Here is a 6958-nt window from a genome sequence, read left to right on the forward strand (position 1 = left end):
AGGGGAGGAAGCAGGAGGGGAGAGAAGAGCCTTCAGACCATGATGCGGGCCTAACCCCCAGGAGAGGAGGTGGTGTGGGGGGGGGGAGGGATGAGGGGGAGGGGAGGGGGAGGGGTGGGGGGGAGGGAAAATTAGACTTCAGGGCAGCTCCGGGAAAGCCTTGGCCAGGCTGATGGAAAGCCTCCGAGAAAAGGCTGTCTGTTAGAAGAGTCCCACGCTGAGGAGGAATGGCCAACTCTAGTGACCCTGCTGCACTCAGTCAGGGGCCGGGTGGACCCAGGGGAAATGTGGTCTCACCATGAACGTGGTGGGGAATCGAAAGGCAGGCAGCTGAGGCTGTGCAGCAGCTGTGCCCCAGCAAGGAGATCCGAGCAGGGCACCTCCATGACTCCCCAGAGTGGGGGGATATTTGGGGTGGGAAGGGGAGTCTGGAACCAACATGGCTGGAGGCGTGGGGAATGTCTTCAGGCCACAGAGGCAAGATGAGGAGGTGGCTGGGAGGCTGTGCCTATCCTGGCTGGTTGCCTGCCAGTGTGTGCTCTGCCCTTCCTGCTGAAACCCAGAAACACCCTAGACTCCCGTGCAGCTGGAAGCAGCCATGTGACCCAATTCTGCCTGGAGAGATGGAAGCATGGAAGCAGAAACCTGCTGGATGTTGATAAAAAGGGACCAGCTAACTGGCAACGTGACATGCTCTCCTCTCTTCTCCTCCTTCCTCCAGAATATGGACCTGAGGCCCGCAGGGGAAGCAGTCCTCTCGCTACCATGAGATAAGCCTGAGCATGAAAGCCATGTGCTAGAGATGGCAGAGCACGAAGACAGAGGAAGCCAGGAAAACCTCCACCAAGGTGGAGCTGCTGCCCATGGGAAGCCCACCTCCAGAATCCTTGTTATGAGAAAAATAAACTCCCATGGGATTAAGCCCTGTGAGTCAAGCTAGCACTCCCTGCAGCCAAGCCCACGTCCCAAAATAATCCGGAGGAGATGCAGACGGAGAGTGAGCAATGGGACTCCTTGTCCTTGGACAAGACATTCAGTGAAATCTCCTCCCCGATGCCTTTGGAGAGCCTTGGCAGGGTCAGAGAGGGGCTTCTGGAGGGAGGTGGGCATGAGAGAGTTGCTCCGTGTTTAAAGCATGCACAGGGCAAGAGAAGAGGCTGTCCAAAAGAAGCAGTCACCTGCACTATAAATGAACGACTCCCAAACCCTGCCCTCAAGTAGTTTACAATCTAAGTGAGGGGAAAAAAGCACAGAAATTCTACCTTAATCTAAACATTAATCTTTACATTCTGTGGCTTCGTCCCCAAGCCACTCTTACCCCCATGCCCACCACCCATGACAGACATCAGTAACAGTCTCAGGACTTTCCCCTTTGGGCCTAGGGAAGGCCTGGCATCCTCCCTGCCCTCAGGCAGCCCCTACCACTCAGGTGAGGTTGGCCCTTGAAATGAGACCTATTTACCTGGCTGGCTATCATCTGCAAACTTGAAGATTTTAGGCCACAGAAAAGAAAGTTGCAACACGCTTTTTCCTCTCATCTCAACTGACTGAAGTAAGACAACTTCCCCCTAGGGATCCCCAGAATATGATTTGCCTTTCAGATACCAGTGAACATGAAACAGGCACCCAAACCCACCCATCTCTTTGTGGCTAATGTTAGAAAGTGATCCAAATGATCCAGTCCTTCCTCTGGTCACCAGAGGGAGAACTCCTGCTTCTGAAGCTCTGGGAGGAGGGCTAGACCAGGGCAATCACCGTGACAAACACTGTACATTCTCAGTGATGGAAAAGATTTCCAGGCCACACTTCACTTGTCACAATATCAATCTCAGAATGTTAGCAAAGACGTTCACTTACCATCACTGCTCCGTGGGTCAAGCACTGGAAATCTGATCAGTTCTGTGTTCTATGAAGGCATGGCTCATGGTCCAGAAAGTTAATTAAGGCCTCCAAAGGAAACAGAAAATTCCAGTCTTTAAAAAATGAAACCAACTGCCCTCCCCTCCCCTCACATCCCCAGGAAACTCACCTGGAATCAATCTTCTCATCTAAGTGCAAGTTCCACAGCCTTTTCCAATTGTCACAACAAGAAGAAGTTCCCCATGGACTTTTTCAGTTTTTTCTTCAATCTGGAGGGAAAAAAAATGATTAATAATCATGTAATTACATTTCCAATTCAATGACCATTATCACTGGATGGGACCACCTCGGGGCTTCAAAGATGAAGTCCATCTGACAGTGAAGAGTTTAGTAAAGGGGTGTCACTGGTGATGAGGGGAGGCTTCATGAGAATCACAGTCACCACCTGGTTATATGATTGGAGTCCTACCCTTTTGCACTTTTTTCTTTTTTGTGGGGGGGGGGGTGGTGCAGAGCAAACAAAAGACAGAGTATTTATTTGGGAAACAAGTTTCAAAATTATCCCAAAACCAGAATCTATGGGCTAGAATACACCCCCTAAGCAAATAAGTGAGGTCCTCATTAATTGCTCAGTTATTAAATAAAACTTTTAATTAACTGACTGTGTAGTGTTTTCTCACATTTCCATGATAAGAATCACTTGGAGTGCTAGAGATTAATTCCATTAACTAATACGTGGGGCCTGGGATGGGCCAGTAATTTGGAAATTTTAATTTTACAAATACTTCCAGGTGATTTTAATGATCAAGGAAATTTGGGAAACACTGATGAAACGTGCTTTTCTGCTTTCTTTGCAGATTTTAAGTCTTGAACACCTGGTCCCAGAATGACCCAGTGAAAAGTCTTATCCAGTCCAGCTCTAGGAAAGGAAAGTAAGTCTTCTGAACATTTGGTTCGTTGATTCCTAGAAGACACTGTTTCTCATTTCCATTTCCGGCCCAGCTCTTCTAGATCAGGTTTTTCCTTGAGTTGAGGCACGGCAGTCCAGTCATTTTTAAAGAGTGGTTTCTTATTAAAGGATTATCACATTTAATTAAATAACCTTTTCTTGCTTTTGTCTTGTTCCCTTTTCCCCTGAAACTTCTGTTAAGAAGTTAGGGTGCTTTGTATAGACTCAATATTCTGGCCTTTCCACCTTAAATCTCATACTGACGACCCCCTGTATACCAGCCTGGATCTCATTGTTCTCTTTAACAGGTCCCACTCCCTTTGGCGTCCCGGTCAAGATAATATCTCCTTCTTCAAGTTCATTATCTTCGAAACGTAGCTAATGGTATAGGAGGATGGAAAAAAATCCTGAAGGATATTTCACCCGCCTGCCTGAGTTAGCCATTGACTTTGAGCCAGAGCTTCAGGCTTTGAGGGTCAGGAATCTTCTCTTTGGGCACCAACACTCTGACAGGGCAGGAGGCCGTGGAGCTCTTGGCCTGAGTCGCAAGCAGCCCCTTCTTCTTGCACTCTTCCTGCATGTCCCTGGCGGTCTCATCCAAGCACAGAGCGTAGCCAGCCACGCAGTCCACGACCGCGGCCTCCCGGCCGGCGCAGAAACGCTTGCGCATCACCATCCCCAGCTGGAGCTCGTGGTGCAGGCTATACGCGTAGGTGGGCACGAAGACCCGCGAGCGCAGGCAGTGGAGGCTACGGGGAAGAGCTCCGGCTGGCTTTCTCTGCAGGGCTGGCTTTCTCTGCAGCGCGCTCTGCATCTCCCCGACAGGGGCCGCGCGGCTCCTGCCCGAGCACACGATGCTCATCCCCCACCCTCAGGAGCGGGACGGCGGCCTGGCGGCTGCCGCGCTCCTACCCGTGGCCCCCGGAGTCACGTGGACTCTGCCTGGCCGGCCATCGGACGCCTACAGCTGCCCAGAGAGGACCGACTACCTCGGAGCGCTGTCCCCGACTCTGACCTCGGTGCCTGGGAGTCGCGGTGCGAGTCCCCTTAGGAGCCGCCGTCTGGTGGCTCCCTGTGCGCTGCCCGGCCTGGGGACGCAGCCTGGTCCCCGGAGAGAGGCGGAGGCTCCGGCGCAGCTCTCCAGCCGACGCTGCCTCTCAGGTGGCCCTCAGCAGCCCCACACCGGGCCTGCAGACTTTTTCTGAGAAGAAACCCACGTGAGAGAGTGGCATGGACGTATATACACTACCAAGTGTCAAACAGAGAGCTAGTGGGAAGCAGCCGCATAGCTCAGGGAGATCAGCTCGGTGCTGTGTGACCACCTAGAGGGGTGGGATAGGGAGGGTGGGAGGGAGACGGAAGAGGGAGGACATGTATGCATATGGCTGATTCACTTTGTTATAAAGCAGAAACTAACACACCATTGTAAAGCAATTATACTCCAGAAAAGATGTTAAAAAAAATAAAAGACCAAACTTACCTCTCTTAAGCTGAACAGACGAAATTAGGAAAAGAGAGGCAGACAGGAGCTGGTACCATAGAAAATGTGCCTAAGAGAAGGTGGTCCAAAAGGCAGGCTGCTGTGCTCTGCTCTCCCTGCGCCACTCCCCGAGGCTCCTGCCAGCACCCACACGGCTAAAATACCATCTCCAAGCCCAGAAAGCCTCACTTCCGGCTTGAACGCCCAGCTCCCTCATCAGGACTTAAATATCCTAGCCATTTGCCCCACCTGCTTAGTTCAGGTAGTAACTGCCCATCACTGACTTACCTCCTTCACAACCTCCGCTAAGCTGTGTCACCTGTGCCGCTATCTAGTGGGAACTCCTGTGTGTTAACCTGGCAAAGCAACAGCCCCAGTTACTCAATCAAACACTAGTCTAGGTGAAAGCATCTGCAGATAGGATTAAAGTCCGTAATCAGTTGACTTTAAGTAAGGGAGATGATCCCAGATGATCTGGATGGATCGATTCAATTAGTTCAGACACCTTGAGAGCTGAGGTTTCCCAGAAGCAGAAGGAATTCCCCCCGTGGAAGCAGGTTCAGCCCAGCCTGCCCTCCCTGACCACCCACCTATGGATTTCAAGCTCACCTAGCCAGACCCACACCTATGTGAGCCCCTTGCAATAAATCGCCATACATATCTCCTCCTGCCTCTGTTTATTTGGTTGAACCCTGACTGACGCATATGACACATCTAATTAAGAAGGTTTTCTTCCAACCCACTCACCTTATTTTACTAAAAGAAATGTATTTGTGCACAAAATATATGTGCCTATCATAAGTAGAAAACCAGTGCCACCTGCCATAATGGAAGGAAACCATAAAGATAAATACAATAAAAACAAAAGCAGTGCCATGGAATTCCAGCTGGATGCTACTGCCTGCCAAAGGTGCTGAGCGTGAGGCCCATCCTGCTAGTGTCAGAAAGAAAATGAGAGAGTGGTGATTTGGTGCTGGGATGTGCTTCCATCAACGACAAAGTCTTGGGGAGATGCTGACCAGAAGGACTGACAGAGAACAGGGGACAGAATACACTTCTCACCATGTGCTCTCTGGAATTTAATGCTACCGCTGTGTATATCCCATCTGAATCCTCTCCTGTGCAACCAGAAGTTCCCATCCAACACTTGCAGATACAACACTGCAGCTTGTGGAAGGGTGGTCTGGGAGCCCACAGATCTCCTTCCCGGTGATCGCTCAGTGTCCGGAGCAAGTGGTCCTGGTTCAACTGCAGGGAGTTGCCAACCCCAACCGCGAGGACAGCAGAATCAGCCCACCTGCCTCATGTTTCCTATGCACCCAAGAACAGAGCCCAGCAGAAGGCTCCCTAGTGACATATTAGGGTGGCAAGTTCATGCACCTTCCCTGCCTCCTAAGGAACTTGCTCTGTGCCTGTCCGCTCTGCCAAGGTTCTCTGGGGGCAGATTCGTCATGTACAGGAATCAGATTCACAGCACACAACAGAGCTTTTTTCTAATCTTCCACCTGCGTAACTGGATTACTTCTTGTTTGACAACTGGCTCTAATTGCTCACCACTAACCTGTAGGAAGCCAAGCCCGCGGAAAGACGCAAGAGGTGCTCCTGAGTCAGGGACTGTAATATATTTGGTCAGGCCCAAAATAGGCCAAATAATGGAAGGAAGACAGACTGAGGGTTCAAATTCCAGTTCCGGCACTTCCCAGTGGAGAGATCTTAAATTACACAAATTCTCTGACCCTCAGTCTCTTCGTCTATGAAATGGGCCCAATAAAAGAACTGTGGTGGATGCCTGATATTTTGTCTTCTTTGGATTAAAGGGCCCCAGTTTCCTTTGGGAATACCATCCCTTCCCAGTCTCACTTCATATGCTATGGATGGGGTGGACCTTACTCCTCCCCTCAAAGGACCCGGTATAAGCACATGACCCAGCTCTGGCCATTCAATCTAGTCTACCTCCCTGGTTCAGGTTTGAAGACTACCTTTGGAGCATGCAACCAAATGTAGTACACTCAGAGTGACTGCTGGAGCCACTAAGCAAAAGCACTTTCTTTCTACTTGGGCCTCTACGCTGGGAGGATATAAGCCAGAGCCACTCTCATAGAGAGTTTCTGCTGAGAACAAAGTCAATATAAAGGAAGGCAAAGCAGTATGAGGAGAGAGAGGTCTGATCATATCATTTGAGCACCTGGATACAGCCAGGCCTAAAGCTATCCAGATTTATCCCAAAGACTTTTTTTTTTTTTTCAGTTTCATCATCCAATAAAACTAGCTTGGAAATTGAAGAGAGCTGAGTCAAGTTACTCTCACTTGCATCCTCACTAGGTAACTACACTTCCTAGGAAGATATGAAGGTCAAATGAGACGCTATAAAATCACTGAGCACAACTTGATGCACAGCAAGCACTCGATAAATACTAGCTGCGGTTTTGGAGGGTCTCAGTGGAAATAAGGCACCTAAAGTACTTCTGCAGTTGCTCGCACAGGGTGAGCTTATTCAATAATGGCGGTAGTTACTTCTCCATAGTAACCCCCTTAAGCACCATTTCATTTATCCAGCAGCCCAACCAGCCAGTAGGCTCACGTGGGCATATTGCTGAAGCTCCATATTTCAGGCTCCAGACATATAAAGGTTAATAAACCAAAAAACTATTTTTTGTAAGTGGCAAAGT

At 49.8% G+C, this 6958-nt stretch overlaps 1 pseudogene across 1 annotated transcript; it reads right to left on the bottom strand.

The window, feature by feature from the left end:
* Positions 1-3034: 3034 nt before the first annotated feature.
* Positions 3035-3623, bottom strand: LOC309971466 (oxaloacetate tautomerase FAHD1, mitochondrial-like; annotated as a pseudogene). The gene has a single exon. The product of its transcript is annotated as an oxaloacetate tautomerase FAHD1, mitochondrial-like (transcript).
* Between the last annotated feature and the right edge of the window lie 3335 nt (positions 3624-6958).

This window comes from Leucopleurus acutus, assembly GCF_964270905.1.
Source record: "Leucopleurus acutus genome assembly, chromosome: 14".
NCBI lineage: Eukaryota > Metazoa > Chordata > Mammalia > Artiodactyla > Delphinidae > Leucopleurus > Leucopleurus acutus.